The 24,789-nt window shown below is 35.4% G+C and overlaps 1 pseudogene; it reads left to right on the plus strand.

The window, feature by feature from the left end:
- Positions 1-250: 250 nt before the first annotated feature.
- On the plus strand, positions 251-1,064 carry LOC124888981 (annotated as a pseudogene).
- Positions 1,065-24,789: the final 23,725 nt, after the last annotated feature.

Genomic DNA, 24,789 nt, shown 5'->3' on the forward strand with positions numbered 1-24,789 from the left:
TTCTAAGAGAAATGTTACAAAATCTGATCCAAATAAAGTTGTCATTATTTGACGTGTACTACATCTTGGATTCTCATCATTATGTACATCCTTGCTTGGTTCATCTCAAGGTCATTTAGACCCTCCATTAGACTGTTCATGTCTAGTTTTATACGGATAAATGTGTTCAAAGAACTCAGCATTATCTGATTCACTACGTGGACAAGTAATATTGGACAAAGGGGAAGAGAGTATCTTCTACCAGAAACAAATGGTCTTACAAGTTGTTTCACTACATGGTATGCCCACGAAATTAATAATAGTTAATACTATTAACTATCTCTTTGTTGCTGTCTTTCCCACTCATTCTTAAACCCCATAACTATAAATACTCACTTTCTTATTCTTCATTCTCATATCCTTTCGTCTTTCAAGAGCTTTTCCAAAATTTAGTTTCCCAAGTTTTATTTGTTTCATACATTAATCATTTACTTTACATCTCAAAATTTCTTGGAAAGAAAGTACTTATAAGGTACTTGTAAACATACATCATATGTTTGACGTCAGTTTCTGTTTCCACTACTAAAAAAAATCTTTTTTTCTCAAGATTATAGAATAGGGTTGTCCTGAAAAAGGCTACTACTCATAAGGAACAGAAGAGTCTAACAACAACAACAACTATTACTAATACTGATCCATTTTCATTGAGTAATAGTGATAGTAACTATAGAGGTTATTTATGTATGAAGGCGGTAGGAGGAGTGCTGATGGAGAAGGAGGCAGAAGTGGCAGTGAGGCTATTAAATTCTGATGGGGATGGGTTATTAGGGTTTGAGGATTTTACAAAACTAATGGAAGGTATGGAGAAAGAGAGGAATAAAAAGAGTGAGTTAATTGGAGCATTTGGAATGTATATTGGTATGGAAGGTGGTGGATACATTACTTCTAAGAGCTTGAAGAGGATGTTGAGTAGACTTGGTAAGTCAACTTCTATTAAAAATTGTAAAACTATGATTAGTAGATTTGATATAAATGGATATGGAGTTCTTAGCTTTGATGAGTTCAAAATTATGATAACAAATTAGAAGTTTAGTAGTACTCTTTTGATAATGTACATATGAAATTCTTTGGCCATGAGCTAATTCCATTCAATTATTGAAAAATTATGCAGGATATGCATCCGTTATTATAATTTCTCTGTTTGTTTTGTTACTATACACTATTTCTTTCTTTTTTTAAGAATATTTTGGCTTAGTTTTCCTTGGTTCGCAGGTTTATCAAAAGCAATTTATTTATATATGAAATAGGGGCATTAAGGTCAACGCATATTATATATCTTTCTCAAATTCCACTTTGTGAGATTATACTGGATGTGTTGTGATGGATTTTAGGCATTTTAATATTTTCATATATGTTTCACATTGATTTTTCTTAAAGTGCCATCACTTTAGAACAATGTTAATGGCAATGTTAATGACAATTACATGCTTGAAACTCCTCACACTTGAATGGCACTTTACTGCCTTGCGTTAGTAGTGGATTAATGGTTGGATGTTACAAATTCATTTCATAATGATGAATTTTGCTACTAATATTAGTGGCTGAAAATAGTCTTTATTTCCATTAAAATTATTATAGCCTACAACAATTTATTTGTCCACTATCTATCTCTTTATGCCTAGTAACTTGTGTAACTTCTAAGTCATTATTCTTTCCTCTTAATGTCCACTACTTCTTCATTTACTAAATGAAAAAAATATACACCTACATAAAGGATGTCTTCTTCATTAGTGTAGATATATGAAGAGAGATGACTTGTAGTATATTGTGATACATGAGGAGAAATGATAAGTGTTTAAATTATATTAGTGAAACAGAGAGTTGAGACAAAGAAAATATTCGAAGTCTTTAACTATATTCACTATACAAGAGAGTAAATATATATTGAAGGAAGGTGTTCTTATGGTGAAGCTTTGGACTCTTCAACTAACCCGGAGTTGTTTGAGTTGTACATCGTTGATGGGTTGTTGTATCCTGGAGGGGACAAGTCACGAGATATACTGCTGGATCGATGTAGATTATGCTGCAGTGAGCTTGATTCTCCTTAAAGAAAGAGAGATATCTGCGTCTCAACCAAGAAGAATATTATCTAATTTTTTTTCATTTTGTTCATTTTATATTTTCAACTGTAATTATTGTAATTTATGGTATATTACACTAGCAATTTTAAGGAGATTCATTTTTGTTACTGTTTGAAAAATAGCGGATATCAAGATGCATGGGGATCTCAACATCACTATTATCTTCAAGATATGAAAAGCAAGAGATAACAAGCAAAGTATCTTTCTACTTGCTCAACTCAAGGGAATAAAAGGTAAAAACTTTTCTACTTATTGTGGAGAAAAGGTAAAAAATTACCTAGTGTTTATTATGAATAAAATGATACTACTTTTCATAAACATAAAGTGGTATTTTGAATTCTCAAAATAGTGGGGGCTAATAAAGTGAAAATATCATCATGAAAAATGCGATGTTTGCACTTTTGAGAATGTGTAAAAAGAAAGTGTTACATGCAAGTGCATATTAACTTGGAAAATCACATGTTACTGTTTATATATGACTTGATGTCATTAAATATTGGCTTTAACATATTATTAAAGAGAGAATAAAAAATGTTGAGTAGACATTTGACATTAAATATTTGGGTGAGATAAATTTCATTCTTGAAATAAAAAATAACTAAACTATGTGATGAACTTTTCCTTGACATGTCACATTATGATGAAAAAGAAAAATTGTGAAATACATTTTATGAGCCATGCAACTTTTTTTTATTCAAATATGTGAAAGTGGTGTGGTAAATAAAAAAGAACTTTACTAGCCTAATCAAATATGAGATATATGGCTAGTTGCACTTGGCTGAAATTGTGTAAAAGTACTTAAACAGGTTATCACAAGAAAATCAGGTACATTTACTTAGTTAAAAAAAGTTATGGCTTGTTTTATTAAAATAAATCCTGATGTACTTAAAAATGTTTGTGAGGCAAAATGAGAAAAAAAATACTTGGTGCTATTTACTGAAATGAAGAAATAAATTATGATTTTGCTAACTCATTATGGAGGTTGAACTAACTATTTTAGCTTCAACTAGTGAAAAGGTGAATTGATCAATCACTTTATGTTGAGAAATTGATTTCTCTAATTTTGAGTTATTGTGATAGCACCAAAAATATATTGGTAGAATATAAATTATTATTATAATGATAAATTCAGATCATAAGGAGAAAACAAAATATTGTGAGATCATATTGATCAATGGTATATCAATATTAATTGTGTTAACTTTGCGATAATCTTGCAAATTCAAAACTAAGGCCTTTGCAAGAAAATGGTCTGAATCACATTGAGGGGGAAGGAACTGAAGCTCAAAAATCTAAGTCATATATGAGGAAACCCAAACTGGGGACTAGAGATCCTATAATCATGTTCAATGGGAAGAACGAATCGTATGATGACTTGTTGTGAATGCATTATTATTTTATCCCCCCCTATGGTGTGAGTGCATTGTTCCTGTAATGATTTGTGAAGGTTGAGTCAAAGAACTCTTAATGAAATTCTGTATATCGTATAAGTGGGATGTCGATATTACAGGACCATCCTTGACAGATTTTACCTATGTGAGTGTGGAAGTAGGCCGTTTCCTATGAGAATGGGGCTTATTTTCAAAAACGCTCATGAAAAATCGAAATAGCACATGGACATAACGTGCTGGCTATTAAAGCTTATTTCAACACCTTGATTGTTGTGTGTAAGCAGTAATTTCTTATTTTTCTTAAGCAGTCATAGTTCAAGTCTGAGACCACTATTGACTCTGAAGTAAAGTTTACTGTTTTACTAAGTGAAGGTTCAATGCAGAGCACACCTTCATTATGCACAATAATCTTCCTTCAATTAAATTGGTGAACTCTCTTATATTAATATTAAAATGAGTGAGAAATTGATGGATTTTAGGCATTTTAATATTGTCATATATATTTCACATTGATTTTTCTTAAAGTGCCATCACTTTGGAACAATGTTAATAGCAATGTTAATGACAATTACATGCTTGAAACTCCTCACACTTGAATGGGACTGTACTGCCTTGCGTTAGTGGTGGATTAATGGTTAGATGTTACAAATGTAATTCACAATGATGCATTTAGATACTAACATTAGTGGCTGAAAAATGGTCTTTATTTCCATTAAAATTATTATAACCTCCAATAATTTATTTGTCCACTATCTATCTCTTTATGCCTAGTAACTTGTATAACTTCTAAGGCATCATACTTTCCTCTTAATGTCCACTACTCCTTCATTTACTAAATGAAAGAAAAATACATCTATATAAAAGATGTCTTCTTCATTAGTGTAACGATATGAAGACAGATGAGTTGTAGTACATTGTGAGATATGAGGAGAAATGATAAGTGTTTAAATTATATTAGTGAAAGTTGAGACAAAGAAAATATTCCAAGTCTTTAACTATATTTACTATACAAAGAGAGTAAATATATGTTGAAGGAAGGTGTTCTTACGGCGGAGTGTTGGATTCTTTAACTAATCCGAAATTGTTTGAGTTGTACATCATTGATGGGATGTTGTATCTTGGAGGAGACAAGTCACGAGATATACTGCTGGATCGGTGTAGATTATGCCGCAGTGAGCTTGATTCTCTTAAAGAAAGCGAGATATTCGCGCCTCAACCAAGAAGAATATTATCGAATTTTTTTTCATTTTATTCATTTTATATTTTCAATTATAATTATTGTAATTTGTGATATGTTACACCGACATGTTATTTTTGTAAGTTGTCGGGTATAGCCTGGAACCATCGCGCGAGGGAAATGCGTGGCTACATAGCAAGTGGCAGACAGGTGATAAGTGAGAGACGCATGCCTTGGACATTTAAGGCCACGCAATGAGTTCCTTGGAACTTCGAAGGTGTCAGCGTTCCAGGGGGCGGACCAATAGACAAACATTTGGTGTTTCAGCATTCATTAAATTCGATGTAGATTAAGTATAATTATATAAAAAAATGTATAAAATTTGGTATAATAGAAAAGTATCCAGTACTAAGCCAAAAAAACAGCTGAGTGTTTTAGTTTCCGGATAGAATCTTAAAGCTTAGAACATCAATATGTATGTTTGAACCCTCCATGCATCCACCCCTAAATCTTGAGTTGTTACCACAACTTTCTAATATTGAGCTCCAAATTAATCACGTGATGATTCCAAGTCATAGTAGTTGGGCTCATTTGAATCAATTACTACTATAAATGTGGTACCATGTGATCACATTATATATACAAATTATTTCACCCATCAAATATCAAATAGTTTATGAATAAAGTAGCATTATACTTCCCATTTAAAAATCAGTCAAGTATGCAGCTTCCAAAAACACTAAAAGGTATCAGTACGAAGAATTCTTCATTAATTGTCGAGACCAATTAAAGTAATTAATGTCCCTTGACAAATATTCGTAAGTGTTAGTTGCTCCGCATTATCTTTATTTGTTAATTTTTTTATTTTGAGATGTTCAATAATATTTGTCCAGTTTATAAAAATTAAAACATTATTTATTGCATTTTGATAGCAAGAAATTTAATATATTCAAAGAATGATATAGTAAAATCACCATCTATTAATATTTGTCAAGTTAAAAGTGGACAAATAAATATAAACAGAGGGAGTACTAGTAATGTTAACTACAATGACATTATACGACACTTCCTTTTATTAATGTACCAATATCACTTTGTATTGATCCTTTTTTTACCTTTCCCTAGGATGGGAGGTCCCACCTTTATTTGTTCTCTTCATGAGTCAAATTTACAAATTCATAAGTTGAAAGTGAGACGATTATCATCCGAGCAATTCTCTCTTATCTGTATTGATCCCTTGAATTCGTTTTATGTCTAATTTAATATTAATCTTTCTTTATGAACCCCCCTCCCCCCTCCCCTCCAAAATAAAATAAAACAAAATAAAGTAGTCTAAATGGGAATTGCAAAAATGATAAATTCCAAACTTGAGATATGTTCCACCTAGTGTACAAAATTTTTTATTTTTTTCGAAAAATTATTTTACTTTCATGAAATACTGTCACGATCCGAATTGAGGCCCTGGCCGCGACGAGCATCTCGAACCATGAAAGCCCAGTTGCCCTTTTCTAACTGGCAATCATAAGCATAATTCATATACTATAAAAATGCGGAAAAACAAACGGAATCGTGGTGCCCCTTAGAAATGCCATTTTGGCCACTGGCGTGATGCGCCAATATCGCGTCGGGCTACTGAAAATTGATAATTGAGAAATTGGCCCTTTCCGCGACGCGCCAATATCGCATCGGCCTATTGGAATGGAACAATTGGGAATTTGGACTTCTCCGCGATGCGGGGCTATCGTGGAAGGCCACTAGAATTTGACAATTATCATTTTACCCTCCTCTGCGACGCGCCGAGTGCCCAGGTGGCACACTATCACTTAAAAACTTCATAATGCCTTTACCGAGTGTCGGATTTAGGCGAACTTGGCATTGATGGAAAGCTTATTCAGTTTTCCACACAATAGAAAGCCTAAATCTGGAAATTTCTATATGAAATAAATGTTATTCATTTTGAAAGCTATCCCTTGACATTCTAAGGACGAATTCAAGCTAGGAAAAGTACGGGGTATTACAATATCTCCCTCTTAGGAACATTCGTCCTTGAATATGGCTATTTAAGCTAAGAATACTAAGGGATCTGGGGCTATAAGCTATCATGCACAACTGAAATAAACTAAATAACTGCATCTCAAATATAATGAGCTACTGAACTGATCTGTAAGTGCATAAATTCTTATGAAAATAACTATATTGCTGAATCTAAGAATGGGAAAAGACTGAATGAAGGAAAACTATTACCTTCAGCTGAATCTGAGTTCGTGGAGAAGAGATGAGGATACTTGGTATGCATGTCTGCTTTTGTTTCCCAAGTAGTGCCCTCAACGGAATGATTTCGCCACAGAACTTTGACCAAGGAAACTTCTTTGTTCCTTAGCCTACGAATTTGATGATCAAGAATATCCACTAGTACTTCTTCATAAGAAAGGCTATTATGAATATCAGTACTTTCCAGAGGAACTATAACGGCCGAATCATCCATGCACTTCTTTAACAAGGATACATGAAATGCTAGATGAACTGAGGATAAATCTGCAGGTAGCTCAAGCCCATACGCCACCTTCCCAACACGACTCAAAATATGTAAGGGACCTACATAACGGGGACTAAGTTTCCCATTTTGCCAAACTCTTCACCCCTTTCATGGGTGAAACTTTCAAATACACAAGATCATCAACCTCAAACTCAAGGTCTCTTCTTCTCACATCGGCATAGGATTTTTGATGACTCTGGGCTGTTTTTAATCTCTCTCTGATCAACTGAACTTTCTCCATGGCCTCAAACACCATGTCTGGCCCAATCAAGGTGGCCTCACCTATTTTGAACCAACCAACTGGAAATCTACGTCTTCGCTCATAAATAGCTTCAAACGGAGCCATTTGAATACTAGTATGATAATTGTTATTATAAGTGAACTCAATCAATGGCAAATGCTCATCACAACTTTCTTTGAAATAAAAAACACATGACCTCAGCATATCCTCTAAAGTCTGAATGGTCCTTTCTGTCTGACCATCTGTCTACGGATAAAAAGATGAACTGAGATGAACTTGGGTACCAAGACCCTTCTGAAAGGCTCTCTAAAACTGAGAGGTAAATTGAATACCCCTATCGGAGATGATAGATAAAGGAACTCCATGCAATCTAACCATCTCTCGGATATACAACTTAGCATAATCTTCAGCCATATAAGATGTGTGAACTGGCAAGAAATGCACTAACTTAGTTAATCTGTCTACAATAACCCAAATCAAATCGTGTTGATGATGCGAATGGGGTAAAATAGTTACAAAATCAATATTCACCTCTTCCCACTTCCAAGTAGAAATTCCAAACTCTTGCAACGAACTACCATGTCTTTGGTGCTCTACCTTAACCTGTTGATAAATTGCACACTTGGCTACAAAATCGGATATATATCTCTTCATACCACTCCACCAATAGATTTCCTGCAAGTCACGGTACATCTTGGTAGAATCGGGATAAATACAATAATGCGCACCATGCGTTTTCGCCATAATCTGATATCTCAAATCATCAACACAAGGCACACATAATCTACTTTGGTATCTCAACACACCATCTCCCCCTTGAGAGAAAACCTCTACTTTTTGATCTTTAACCGACTCCTTCAGTTATCTTGCTTCTCTTTAACTTCTAAAACTAGGGAAGATTTGGAACTACTCTGAACCCAAACATTCCCTTCAGCAAAATCAACTAATCTAACACCCAATCTGGGTAATCGATGCACTTCTCCAGCTAAATTTTTCTTATCATTCTCCACATGAACAACACTGCCCATAGACAGTCTACTAAGGGAGTCTGCCACTACATTGGCCTTGCCCGGATAATACAACACACTTATATAATAATATTTCAATAGATCTAACCATCTTCTCTGCCGAAGATTTAATTCCCTCTGAGCAAACACATACTGCAAGCTTTTGTGATCCGTGAACACATCAACATGTACTCCATATAAATAATGTCTCCAAATTTTCAAAGCAAACACAACAACAGCTAACTTAAGATCATAGGTCGGGTAATTATTTTCATGAGGTTTAAGTTTTCTAGAGGCATAGGCTATGACCTTACCTCTCTGCATCAAAACACAACTCAAACCAACCCTAGAGGCGTCATAATAAACCACAAAACAATCTATACCATCAGGTAATGCTAAAACTGGGGCTGAAGTGAGTCGAATCTTCAACTTCTGAAAACTCTTCTCACAAGAATCTAACCACTGGAACTTAACTTTCTTTAGGGTCAATCTATACATAGGAGACTCTATGGATGAGAAAACCTCAACAAAACATCTGTAATAACCAGCTAGACCCAAGAAACTCCTAATGTCTCATGAAGAGATCGGTCTAGGATAATTCCTTACGGCTTCTATCTTTTGGGGATCAATTCTAATACCCTCACAGGAAATAATATGACCAAGGAAAGATACTGACCTTATCCAAATTTTGCACTTTCTAAATTTGGCGAACAACTGGTGATCTCTAAGGGTCTGTAACATAATGATAAGATGGTCTGTATGATCATCCTCACTACGAGAGTAGACAAAAATATCATCGATAAATACTATGACAAACATGTCCAGATACTGTTTGAACACTCTGTTCATCAAGTCCATGAAGGTTGCTGGGGAATTAGTTAGCCCAAAGGACATGACTAGAAACTCAAAATGACCGTAACGGGTTCTGAAAGCTGTCTTTGGAATGTAATATTCCCTTACTTTAAGCTGATGATAGCCGAATCTAAGGTCTATCTTTGAGAAATAACTTGCACCTTGGAGTTGATCAAATAAATCATCGATTCTAGGAAAAGAATATTTATTTTTGACTGTGACTTTATTCAACTAATGATAGTAAATGCACATACGCAAAGAACCATCTTTCTTTCACACAAATAGGATGGCAGGGCCCTATGGAGAGACACTGGGCCTTATGAAACCTTTATCTAAAAGATCTTTCAGTTGCTCTTTCAACTCTTTAAGCTCGGCAGGAGCCATATAATATGGAGGGATAGAAATAGGTTGAGTATCTGGAAGATGGTTAATACTAAATTCTATTTCTCTATCGGGAGGTACCCTTGGAAAATCTTCGAGAAAGACATTAGGAAACTCATTCACTACACTGAATGACTAAACTTTTGGAGTCTCAGGCGTAGTGTCTTTGAATTGAACTAGATGATAGATACACCCTTTGGAAATTAACTTTTTTTGGCTTTAAGATAACATATGAAATAACTCTTGGGAGACACTAAATTACCCGACCACTCAAAGACTGGATCATCAAGAATTTGAAAATTCACCATACGATTGCGACAATCCATAGAAGCATAACAGGAATGGAGCCAATCCATACCAAGAATAAGATCAAAGTCAACCATGTCTATCTTTATCAAGTCTGCTAACATGATTTTATGAAGGACAGTGATAGGCCACTTTTTATAGATTTGTTTAGCAATAAATGACTCACCTACTGGGGTAGAAATCAAGAAGGGCTTATGGATTTTTTCAGAACTTATCTCAAAATTTACAGCAACTAATGGGGTCATATAATAAAAACTCAACCCAAGGTCTAACAACACATAGATATCAAGATGAAAGACACGAAGCATACCAATAACAACATCTGGTAAATCCTCTTGCTCCTGATGGAATGGTAAAGTATAGAACCAATTCTGACGCTCACCGTCACCAGTACTGGATGATACGACCTGAGGAGGGACTGAGCGACCTATAAGAGCTGGTGCACTAGTAGTCTAAGTCTGGGGACGTTCATCTCTATTTCTCTGCTTAGCATGTGGACAATCTCTAACTCCATGACTCGACTTTCCACAACCAAAACAACCCTTTTGTCCAGCCTAGCACTGACTAGGATAATTCCTACCACACTTAGCATAAGAAGAATAACGACGCCTTCCACTTCTACTATTTTGAGATCTGGACATAGAAGACTTACCCCACTGCTCCTGCCTACCTTTAGGAGTGGGAGCACTAGCTGAAGATGGTGCTGGCATAGATGAATGATTCTGGAAATATAGATGATTTCCTCATTGAGACCTAGCTGGCCATACTTAAATTGTCCTGTTCTAGCCTTTTTACTTCCTCTCTCTCTTCCCTTCAACTTCTCTACCTCAATCTACTGAGCATGCATCATCAATCTAGAAAGATCCATACCTCCAATAAGCATGGCAGTCCTACACTCCTTGAATACCAAGCTAGACACTTCAGTAACAAACTTACTCATACTTACCCTAGGATTAGCCAACATATCTGGGGCATACTTAGCCAACCGGTTGGACTTAAGGAAGTACTCCTTGTCATCGAGCCCTACCTCAAATTCACAAAATCCTCTATCTTAGCTTTCCTCATCATACTGAAATACCTGCCAACTCATAGGAATTGCATTCTCACTTCTACTATTTCTCCACATAACCACCCAATCATAAGTTATATCCTTCAATATATAGGATTCTAACTCTACACTATCCTCCTAAAAAACATGCATAATTTGGGTGATCTTCTTCACCTCATCTAAGAAAAGTTGTGGGTCCTCACCGATTTTTCACCCAAAGAACTCTAGTGGATTCATTCTCATAAAGTCTCTGATTCGAGCTGCTGCTAAGTCACTATTCTGCTGAAGTGGGACTGCAGCCTGATTTTGATAGTTGCCCTGAACATTGGCAGTCACAGCTTGGGCCAATGCCTGAAATGCGGCTCTAAACTCAACATGGGATACATTCATATCCAAAGAATCTGTGGGATGGGGTCGTTGGTTACTATTTTTATGGGCATTAGCTGGACGAGGAGGCATATTTAACTGTCACATAAGAGCATGAGTTAAAAGCAGATAGAGATATTGTAAGCACAATAGATCATGAAAGAAAGAGATGATTTCCTAAGGACGTTCCGTAGCCTCTTGTTCATAAATGTGCCGCGCTTCACACCCATGAGCAATACTCTACGTAACGCGACTTATTTGACTCTCTAGGACTCTTAAAAACCTTAGGCTCTGATACCATGTTTATAATGCCCCAAAACCTGGTCCCGAGATGTCACACAGTGCTCAAGACTAGGAGTAGCCTTAAGCTAACCCTGTCTGCATACTACTGAGCCTAAAACTCATAATGATGGAAATATAGATATAAAATTCATGCTAGAATGCAAAAACTATCTATAATATTTGAGAATAATATCTGAAACATCAATACTGAATAATCTGAATCAAAACTGGCAGTTTGACAAGCCTCTACTACTAATACTAGAGAGTCACTGGGACAAACCCCCAGCTAACTCAAATTGTCTGAAAGGAATGCTAAAATCTCATAATCTGATAAACTGCAAAATCTGAGTAATAAGTTATCGAACTATGAGGACTCACCAACTGTTGGATGTAGATGGAGATGCTCGAACTACTCACTTTGCTGATACTGAGCACCTAAACCTACATTATGAGACAATGTAGCACATAGACGTATATGTGGATCGGTACTTTGAGGATGTACTGAGTATATTAGGGTGAATGCATAAGTAAGACATCATCTCATAATCGTCATTTATAAAACAATGCATGCTAAATGTAAATGACTCACATAAGCTGGAATATCTAAAGTACTGAAATATGTAGCAATAGGGAGTAAAACACACTTTATAAATCTCGTGAGCCATAACATTTAGTTCTTAAAGCTGTACTTATATTCTCTCTTTAAATCATACTTTCTAAGTGTAGAAAGGACTCACTCTTAAATCTGAGATCTGAGAGCTGAAAATTGTAGCTAAAGTCTTTCTGTAAATCATAGTTTGAATAAATTTATGAGCCTTCACACATAGTTTTCTGAAAGCTTTTCTGCTATTCTTTCTATTAGAGAAAATACTATATCTTAAGTGAGGTTCTTCTAACCGATATAAACCATGTGACCTACATGGAGTCCAACGCTCGTCTTCCTAAGAAAGAAATCTCATGTTGGGGAAAGGTGTCATAATCTTGCCCGGGAGTATAACCTTATCTCAAGTGATCACATATCATCCCACTAAGGGCACTTAATCTCAATTCTATGGTGGCACATAGTTCTGGGAATGAGACATTGGAATCATACCCAACTCGGTGCTAAATACTACTCCCTTTTTATTTTCTACGTTCATCTTATTGGAAATCCACTTTAAAACAAGCATAAAGGTTTATACTGAAACCAGTTATGCATTTATCTGAATCAATCTGTAAATGAAGCTATTTTTCCTTCTATAATCTGTAATAAATCTATAAAGTGGATTCCAAAACTTATGTGAGGATTAAAAGATTAAAACTTTATTGTAAATCTGATATAATCAGCTCATAAAATGCTTAAAGCATCATCTTTCTCAAAATCTCAACACATTAACTTGGGGATTAATAACCCATGTATCAAACTTATGTCAAAACATCACAATAATCATGCTTGATAATGAAAACAATGATAATTCATCTCAAAATTGTTAATTTACTGCAATAGGCATGAAAAATATAAAAATAGGCATGCAATTCATCTTCAAAATATCTCAAAAACTCATAACTTCGCAAATAGCAATAATGGGTATGAACCCTAATTTAAAACTCATGTAATATCATTCAAAATCATATGAATTTAATGTAAAAGCTTGGTTTTGGGCACAAGGATGGAAGAAGATCCTTGTTCATAAACCCCACATACCTTGATTGATGATTAGATGGAGATTCTTGAATTATTGATTTCTATTTGAGTTCTTAGGGATGAGTTCTTGATTATCTTGCCTTGGGAAAGCTCAATTTAGAGCTTTCTTGGAGAATCTATGGAGGATTTTAATTTCTCGGAGCTTTAGGGTTTTGCTTTGGAAGAGAATGGATAAAATTGGGCATAAAGTCCTTAGAATGGGTTTAATTCCTTGTTTTGGATGAATTGGGGCCGTAAAAATTGACCAAATTGCCCTCTTTTAACTTCTGGATAGAACTAAAAATGTAACATTTATTCGATTTGGGTGGCCACCGCGATGCGCCTCTATCGCGGTGGCTTACTGGAAAATAGACGAGTGGGTACTGGATATTCTCCGCGACGCACCACCATCGCGGTGCCCCTTAGAAATGCCATTTTGGCCACTGGCACGATGCGCCAATATCTCGTTGGGCTACTGGAAATCGACAATTGGTAAATTGGCGCTCTCCGTAATGCACCAATATCGCGTCGGCCTACTGGAATGGGACAATTGGGAATTTAGGCTTCTTCGCGATGCGGGGCTATCGTGGAGGGCCACTAGAATTTGACAATTATCATTTTACCCTTCTCCGTGATGCTCTGAGTGCCCAGGTGGCACTATCAACTTAAAAATGTCATAACTCCTTCACCGCGTGTCGAATTTAGGCGAACTTGGTATTGATGGAAAGCTTATTCAATTTTCCACATAGTAGAAAGCCTAAATTTTGAAATTTCTATATGAAGTAAATTTTATTCATTTTGGAAGCTACCCCTTAACATTCTAAGAATGAATTCAAGCTAGGAAAAGTACAGGGTATTAAAGAGCACTTCATAAAACATGTCATCATAAAACATTTTAAGTACATGGGCAATTCCAATAGACTTAAAAACATTTCTATAAATCTCAACTCTTTGCCTTACTTCTGAGCTAGGTGGTACACCCTACATTTCTACGACCCCATGGGCTATATGGAGTCCGCCCTTAACTCGGCGGCCAAGCCCTCAACCCAAGTTTGCCGCAAGAGTTTGAGTTTCAAGTTCTGATATGCCAAAAGGCAAAAGTCCAGCATATAATTCCCTATTTGGGACATAGTAAAACCCGTATCGAAAAAACATGATTTTGGGCAATGAGTATCTAAACTCATGCCTTCTTCGGATAACTGCCTAACTCTTTTTAAGCCCAGTTTTAACCTTTTCTAAACATGCATAATTCTAAACTCAAAATTTGAAAATCTAAAAATCTATATTCTGGTCTGTTCTGAGTTTATTATGGCATTATCTGTTTTGGTATCATCATACCAAGACTTGCAAGTCATACATCAAAGCCATATAATGTTCTGCTTTAGATTTTTCAATCAACTCAATCATTTGACCACCAAAAACATTATATCATTGAAAAGGATTCATAATGCATATTATTTAAATTATTCTCAAAACCCTTCATGAATATATGATTTCATAACTTCAAAACTTACTAAAAATAAATAAACTATGCCCATGAAGTTTAGGATAGCCCCACGTACCTTAAGTTCCTTAATTTGAAGAATTAAACCCTAATCTTGAGTCTTTCTTGAAAGTCTTGAACTTGGAAGGATTAGATTCTTGATTTCTTGTTCTTGGGGAAAAGATAGGGTTTGCTTGAGAGAAAAATGGGAGAAGATGGGCAAATAATACCCTGACTGGTGATTTAAGTCGTGGATTTATGAAGTGGATTGAGGGGAAAAGACACAATTGACCCTTAGGCAATTTTAAACTCGTAATTGCATTTTTCAGGCTCACCGTGATGTAGTCTTATCGCGGTAGCTTACTGGATTATAACTTTTTGCTCGGGTATCGAATTAAGGCAAAATTGGTATTGTTGGAAAGTTAATTCAATTATCTACAATTTGTTGGGTCTTGAGATGAAAATTCCACATATATAAAAAGTTATACACGTTCAAAGTTGACCCTTATGGAATCGAATACCAAACTTTAGACAAATCAAAGGCTCTTTGCTCAACTTTGCCCTAAGTGATTTCTATGAACGTTTTTCACCTAATAAGCATTTTCGACACTACGATAAAGATCGTGACACATGCATTTAACTTATAAATCAAGAACTGGATGAAAACACCTTCATCGTGATGCGGTGAACTCCTTATTGCTATACTCACCGCGACACGATGCAATCGTGGTGAGGTTACGCGACCTAATCCTTATTCGAAAAATCCAAAACTTCCCCAAGACATGCCTTTTAAATACCTGAACATGAATCAACTCAAAAATCTACGTCTCGAAGTTGGAAAGATGAAATTAAAAATCATCGAAGTTGAGAGGTCTAAAATATGTCCAAGTCTCCCAACACTTAGAAAAATTTTAGGTGCTACACTTTCCATGTATGCAACTAAGAGTTAAATCAAGCCAAGAATTATACGGGGTGTTACATTATCTCTCCCTTGGGATCATTCATCCCCGAATGATGGGTAGGGACTTGTTGAAGCTCCAAATATATGTAATAAAGGACGTAACCTTACTCTAAGAATTTTCTCTAAAAGAAACATACATAGACCTCAAGAAGAGCATTCATGATGTCACCAAGTAAATCGTGTAAGCACGAAGCGTGAGAGGATAAGAATTGACATAGAGATGATCTTGCACATGAATTCTATCTATTATAATCATCACAACATAATACATGAGTTAATTTGGTGATAATAGACCTGATTTACGTCAGTAAAATCATGAGATGAGATTTCGTGGGAGATAGGGATAGAAGAATTCTCTACCTTACATGATACAATGAATAGACTTAAACTTAAAGACACTTCTTAGCTATGCCCCAATATTAAATAACATGCTTCATCATATCCAACTTACAATTCTTCCATCACAAATCTAACCACAAGAGATCGAGTCTCGCCTTATGATACATCTATGTTGAAGCCTAACTCGGAGAAAAGAGGTGCTAGCTTAAGCTATGGGAATCCATACTCTACATCCCTTTAAGAATATTACTTCACCTTATCACTACTATTAAAAAATCTAAGATTTTAATTCAGGGAGTACTAACAACATAGTACATGGGTTATGTTTTCGTCAATCACAATATTCAAGCATATCATTACTACATCCACTTCATGGATCTCCCCACTAAGACCAACAATTTCAATCACTCTCACTAATATTTTTGCTACATACCTCCTTCCCAACTATTTCACATAACAAAAGTCCATCTCCTTCTTTCTCCCATCACCTATAACCTTAGTTAAGGAAATCACATCAAATTTTCACATTCGTGAACATCTACTCCCCCTTCCTAAGTTACTACTACTCTTCCATAACTACTATCATACTATTATTCGGAGAGTCATTGAGAGACTCGACCATGAGCATGAAAGGGAGTAACACTATTCAATTATAACTCATACTTGTTGCACTACTCAACATGGGACATAAGGTGAAGATACGACACAATAGACACAAAGTTCTTCATATATCAAGTGTCTGGATCATAAGTAGAGAGTCTTTCATCATAAACACAACACAAGTTCTTAGGAATGGGCACAGTGAGAAACATGTGAGCATATATCATGAACGATATAGCATGAAGGTGTAACTCAAGGGGTCAACGACTGAGACAAGGATTATCACTTGAAGCTATTGCTTCTTATTTCAGAGCTGAGATAGTCATGAGTTTGCATTAACTTTATCACTTTGGCTAAACCCGACATAGAATAATTCGGTGACATATAAAAATATATTTTCTTAGGTCCAAGCATGATGTGAGACATGGATTTTTATGGATCATGAGCAACATAACATAGTGCTTGAATACTTGAAAGATTAGGTTACTGAGACATCATCGCTTCTAGTTTGGAGGTCAGATCATAACATAAGTTGCATAAAAACTCGGACCTTGGGCATGGGCATGACTTCAATACACAAGAAATTAGTAGAATGTCCTCATTAAATTGAAGTAGGAGGAGTTTGCTTGAATAGGAATAGATTTTATTATGACTTTTTCTTGAAACTTGACACCTCAAGAAAATTGGGGAACTACCTTAATACATTATCTCCCCCTTAGATTAAAGTCACAATCCTAGACTTGAGGACATATATTCTCATTAAGTCTATAAGCACAACCCTCAACACAATAGGGTATCACCATACACATAAACGCTAAACTCTCCCTAATAAACTATACTCTGAAAATGTTGTTTTCCAAAAATTCTACTCATAACTTTCGCTAGACTCTATAGCCATCACCCTATCACTCCCACTCTCATGAGCATACACATCCACACTCTTTATCACATAATAAATCATCCTCCACTACTTAATACGCCAACATTAGACCTCTACTCATATACTTACAATCTTAACAAAATTGGTAAAACTATTCCAAAGGTGCATATTGCCTACCTAAATTTCCTCAGTTTAACTATAAAGAACACTATACAACAACTCCCCAAACTTCTCCATACTGCAAAATTCAAGAACGTGAACTACGTACACATGACACTCATACATATAAAACCTTATCTATCAACATGCTACCTAGGGGGTGAACTTATCATTATATACCTACACCCTTATTCTCTTAATAACTTAACCACAATTCATCATCTTACTCTTGTTCTCATGTCTATATATACACATCACAATTGTCCACTCATTATTCCACAAGTTTCCAACCACAATTCATCATCTTACTCTTGTTCTCATGTCTATATATATACATCACAATTGTCCACTCATTATTCCACAAGTTTCCAATCTAGGCTATTGCACACATCAAACCAAGCCTACTACTTACTCCCACAAGACATGCATCATTAATCTTAAGCTACTATTTTTATCACCACCATCCACATCTAAAGCTCAAGCCTATAGTCTAGCATCTATCATGTACCACCAATGAAGCATGCCAAATATTATATTAGTCCATCGAATTGGGAAAATCAACCCAAATACCTCATTTTATTTAACTACAACCTACAATCACATCCCTTCCATGACATTACTACTATATCTCAAAATAAACTACATACCTTCTCATATGTAGTACTAGTTTACAACTACTAATGAAAAGAAAGTCAAGGGAGTAAAGTCACATAATAGACGTAGTCGACCTTAATCTTATATTATAACCCATTACGGTCTTATCTACACATTCTACTTTCTCACATCATATTTACTTACCCAAGCATATATTTAGACTACCTTCAAATTCCACTTATGTCAATGAATCTATACCCATAACTTGTTGACTAATCTACCCCTTTCCATTCACAACCTTTAAATAATTTCTACGACCATCACAACTATCCATTCTGAGATCTTTCCCTATTTTGAATAAATAATAATCATAGCCAGACACTTCCTCCACAGACTACCATACACTCTAAAAATTTTGCTAAAATATTGGTCAATCACCATAAGAGAGCAACCTACCCATCAGTCAAGGGTTATACAACTCAAACTACTTATTTACGCAAAATCCACCCTCACCCTAATTTTTAACCTTGTGACTTAATATCACTAACTTTGGAATCATATAACTACCAATAGGGTATGACACCTTAACACATACTACTACTCGGGTGAAATATTGTTCCCACATTCTATCATATATCACTACCCTTAAGCATGACATCTGGAATAAGAATTTTAAAAGGGACTGAATACACTTCATACCTCAGGCTCAAACACACGGTTGATGTAGATAGAGGTATAATCTTAAATCAATACACTTTACAACACTTATGGACTCATCTGAAGTCCTTGTGCAATTTCATAATCTTTTATGATTCAATTAGAAGGGACCACCTTATTTAGCTCTAAGATTCTACACCTGAATCGACTCAACAATGAGATATGTTAATAAAATTAGAGTAAAGAAGGAATTTGGATAACTTCCAAATGGACAACAATGGCACAATCTAGAACATGAAGAAAAGTGAAACATTCTTAAACGCCTGGTAGATTCCTCCTTATAAGTGTGGCGTGCTACACACCCATAAAAAGGACTCTACCCGATGTGATTTTGCAGACACCTTCAGACCATAAACCGTGTTCTGATGCCAACTTTGTCATGATTCGAACCGAGGCCCTGGCCGCGATGAGCATCCCAAACCATGAAGGCCCGAGAGCCCTTTTCTAACTGGTAATCATAAGCATAGTTCATATACTATAAAATGCGGAAAAACAAAATGGAATCATGGTCATATTAATATATCATTTAAACAATACGGACATAAGTTCAATAAGACGAAAAACCATCTAACATAAGTCTGCAAAATCTCTACTAAACTGAAAATATTATCTGTCTAAAATCGGGAGAAGGCCCTCAGTCAGACCATGAACTAAAACCAAATGAAAACACCATGTAAAACAAAGCCTTCCGAAATAAGAGAAGTTTACCAACTCCAAATTTCTGACAACAATCTACTGCTTAGCGAAACCCTAGGACTGAGCCTCAGATCCTGAAATATAAGGAGTCAATACAAATGTACTGGTATGTAGGACAATCCAAAAATAAAATATATCTTTATACAACATAGGTGAGAGAACTTCATAAAATATGTCATCATAAAACATTTTAAATACATGGGCAGTTTCAATAGACTTCAAAACATTTCTGTAAATCTCAACTCTTTGCCTTACTTCTGAGCTAGGTGGTACACCTTACATTTCTACGACCCCACGGGCTATATGGAGTCCGCCCTTGACTCGGTAGCCAATCCCCCAACCCAAGTATATCGCAAGAGTTAGAGTTTCTAGTTCTCATATGCCTAAGGGCCTAAGGCCAGACATAATAAAATCCGTATTGGCAAAACACAATTTCGGGCAATGAGTATCTGAAATCATACCTTCTTCGGGTAACCACCTAACTCTCTTTAAGCCCAGTTTTAACCTTTTCTAAACATGCATCTTTCTGAACTCAAAATCTGAAAATCTAAAAACTGTATTCTGATCTATTCTGAGTTTATCATGGCATTATCTATTTTGGTATCGACATACCAAGACTTGAAAGTCATACATCTAAGCCATATAATGTTCTGCTTTGGATTTTTCAATCAAATCAATTATTTGACCTCCAAAAATATTTAACAATGCAGGGGAGTTCTTATTTCAAAACATGTGCAATCTTATGCAAAAATCCTCCCTTTTCAACATTTCAACGCATGATGGTCAATTTCTCAAAACAATTCATGCAATTCTTTCAATTATCGCATAAAATACTTGAAAATAAGAAAACACCCTCTCTTTGGTTCATAAATAATATCAAGTTCGTAAACAATATTAAAACATTCATATCAAGTTTCCGATCATGCAATTTAACAACCCATAACGTGTAAATCAAGAGAAACATAACGAGAGAGGGAAATTCATTATGCATGCTCTCAATTCTTATTGCAAAACCAAAAATACATATACATACTCAAACATAATTCAATTCCATGAAAAAGGGCCTCAAGACCAAAACATTATATCATTGAAAAGGATTCATAATGCATATTATTTAAATTATTCTCAAAACCCTTCATGAATATATGATTTCATAACTTCAAAACTTACTAAAAATAAATAAACTATGCCCATGAAGTTTAGGATAGCCCCACGTACCTTAAGTTCCTTAATTTGAAGAATTAAACCCTAATCTTGACTCTTTCTTGAAAGTCTTAAACTTGGAAGGATTAGATTCTTGATTTCTTGTTCTTGGGGAAGAGATAGGGTTTGCTTGAGAGAAAAATGGGAGAAGACGGGCAATTAATGCCCTAACTAGTGATTTAAGTCATGGATTTACGAAGTGATTTGAGGAAAAAAGACATAATTGCCCCTCAGGCAGTTTTAAACTCGTAATTGCATTTTTCAGGATCACCGCGATGCGGTCTTATCGTGGTAGCTTACTGGTTCTAACGAAAATGATCATAACTTTTCCCTCGGGTATCGAATTAAGGCAAAATTGGTATTGTTGGAAAGCTAATTCAATTATCTACAATTTGCTGGTTCTTGAGCTGAAAATTTTCACATATATAAAATGTTATACACATTCAAAGTTGACCCTTGTAGAATTGAATACCAAACTTTGGACGAATCAAAGGCTCTTAGCTCAACTTTGCTCTAAGTGATTTCTATGAACATTTTCACCTAATAAGCACTTCACACACTAGGATAAAGATCGAGACACATGAATTCAAATTATAAATCAAGAACTAGATGAAAACACCTTCATTGCAACACGGTGAACTCTCCATCGCTATACTCACCGCGACGCGATGCAATTGCGGTGAGGTTACGGAATTGAAATCCAAACGCGACCCAATCCTGGTCTGAAAAATCCAAAACTTCCCTGAGATATGTCCTTTACACCCCTGAACATGAATCAACTCAAAAATTTACGTCTCAGGTTTGGGAAGACCAAATTTAAAATCATCGAAGTTGAGAGGTCTAAAATATACCCAAGTCTCCCAACACTTAGAAAAATTTAAGGTACTACACTTCCCATGCATGCAACTAAGAGTTAAATCAAGCCAAGAATTATACGGGATGTTACAAATACACCCTTGTGGTAGGGCCCTTCCTCGGGCACCACGTATAGCGGTAGCTTTAGTGCACCGGTCTGCCATTTCTTGTTTTACTTTCGTGAAAATTGAGGTGTTTTGCCATGAGAATTCCAAATCAATTTTAATTTTATTTATTGTTACAAATGACCCCATTTTTTTTATTTTTACAAAAAACATCCTATTAATTTCGACCAATAATTGAAGTTAAATGCCTAACTCCCACATTACTCACCTCTTCCTTTCATCGATAAAGATCTCAGAATTGAAGGCAACTTCAACTTTTTTCTTCTTTCTCAAAATCTCCTCATGATACAACGGATACTTAATCCGTCCATTCTTATGACTTTTTATGCAATACCAACAACAAAAACAACATTATTGTCTATTCTCACCTTTGGTTGTATCTTGTAGGTAAATTAGTTAAGTTAGGTAATTTTGATAGTTTTTAAAAATTAAGAGTATAAAATTATATTTTAAAAACTCCAAAAAAAACTAGTTTTCATAGCTAAATGCCTGCATAGAACACCTTTAATTTAACTATAGCCTATGATTATGTCAAACACACACCTAAACTATCCCTTATTTTTGAGTTTCACACCCAAACTATTATTAAAGTGTAAAACACACACCTAAACTATCACCTTTTAATTTGAAAAACACACTAAAGTCCCTATCTAAACCAAATCTGGGGATTTTATTTCATAGGTAAAATTGTTTGTTAAAAAGTAACGTTATTTGTATATATTTAATAGTATAGTATTATATCCTAAGGGCAACTGCGGTGCACTAAAGCTTAAGCTATACACGAGGTATAGGGAAGGCCTCTATTATTGGTGTCCGTGATGGAACTACACTGGGTTTGTTGTAGTTGTTGTAATCATGGTGTCTGTACCATCTTGCACTCGCCTCAACTAACTTTGTGTTTTCTCCTAGCAGCATGCCTCCAAGATAAAATTAGCATGCTAAAATTTAGTTTCATTTATATTGTTATTTTCCAAATGCCTGCAACACTTAGGAAAAGCTTTAATTGTTCTGTTAGTTTCATTCGACTTTTTTAATGTTGATATATGGTATATACATAAATCCAAGGCCAATATGAAATCTGATGCGTATCATGTGTGGTTCTTGTTGATAATGTATATATTTATGCTTCCATCCATACTAGTAGTTGTAGATTGCTCCTATAGTAGGATCCTTCAATTTCTGTTATTATGTGTTGTCGTGTACTTCGATTATCATATTATTTTGTTGAAGTTACTGTCATGTTACTATCCGATTTTTTGTTCCAATATGCTATTTCTTCTACTTCTATTACTTCGATTATGGATTGCTTTGGATTATCTTTTCTTTAGCTGAGGTTCTATCAGAAACGGTCTCTCTAACGCTAAAGTAAAGGTAAGGTCTACGTACACTCTACCCTCCTTAGTCCCAACTATATGGAATTATACTTGGTATGATGATGATGTTGTTGTGATGTACATCATTATGATAACAAACACTATATTGCTTTACGTGGTTGTAGTTGTTAAATCCAAACTTAATCTCAGTGTCCACTATGTTTTTTGAGTTATCTAGTCCAAATTAAGGCACTATGATACAAATTCATTGCTATTCTTTCCTTGTTCTTTCCTTTTAACAAGGTTGAGAAGGGCAAATCTAAAAAGCAAGTCAGGATCATCGACAGCTAGAGAATCTAGCAGAAAGATGATCGACTTGCTTAAAATGGGAAAGAGCATCCGATAGAAAATGGGAACGAAGATGTACAAGATGGAAAAGACAACTATGAAGGCGAGGAAGGATGATAGAATTAGGAAGTTGGCCTATATTCATTTTATGTCCTGCTCAATCTGTTAGCCGCATTGAAATTAATCTGGAATACTGTCTTCGGTAGATGTTGGGTGGTAGTTGAGTTATGACTTATGACGGAGCAAAAATGAAAATAGTCATGAATCATCTCTAGGTTGGCAAAGGAAAATGGAACAATACCTACAGTTATTTCAATTTCATGTCCATATTTATATCTTCTTTTTGCAATATATGCTTTTAACATTTTTTTCATTTGCGTCTTTATTCACTCAACCACACCCTTCAATTTGCGCTCGCTAACACTTGCGCTCTTCTGCTTTTTGCCTTTTACACTGACATGCAATACTGCCTATCCTAGTTGATATGTAATATGACTCTATGAACATTTTATGGGAACAAAATCGTCTTCGACAAAATGGAAAGCACCTTTCCACTCCTGTGAAAATTGATATATATATATGTCTGTTGCAAGTTATCAGTTAGCAATTATAGAAATGGTTAAGTATGGAGGCAGATATGATGCTGGCATGAGCCTAAACGAGGAAAAGGAAAAACGGACACCTTTACTCAATTCTTTGAATTCTTCTTTCTACACTTACTCGGTACATCATTAACATCAGCGTATATCAGTTGATTTGATGAGTGTCTCAGCTTCAGGAATGCTTTAGAGACCAAACTAACTGTGATATGACAGCAAGGAATTGGAAGCTTCCCAGTATGTTTCTCGTAGGCTCTCCAACAGTTGCAAGGTGCAAAGAGAGGAGGAAAGAGCGGCTCAAGACGCCTACATCAAGGTGATATTCAGTTGTACTTAGTGACTACCTATAATCAAGTGTGTTCTTTTGGTCTTATCACATAATTGGAGCGTGGTGATTTAATGATGTGTTCTATTTAGATGCCTGATCTTTCTCATTCCCGTCTTTATTTTGAGTATCATTGCCTATCTTGCCAATTAGTTTTAATTCGTTCGTTCCTTCTATTGCATGATCATCAAATATCAACGAGGGTGTTTATCAATTACTCCA

This window comes from Capsicum annuum, chromosome 11 (assembly GCF_002878395.1).
Source record: "Capsicum annuum cultivar UCD-10X-F1 chromosome 11, UCD10Xv1.1, whole genome shotgun sequence".
Classification (NCBI taxonomy): Eukaryota; Viridiplantae; Streptophyta; class Magnoliopsida; order Solanales; family Solanaceae; genus Capsicum; species Capsicum annuum.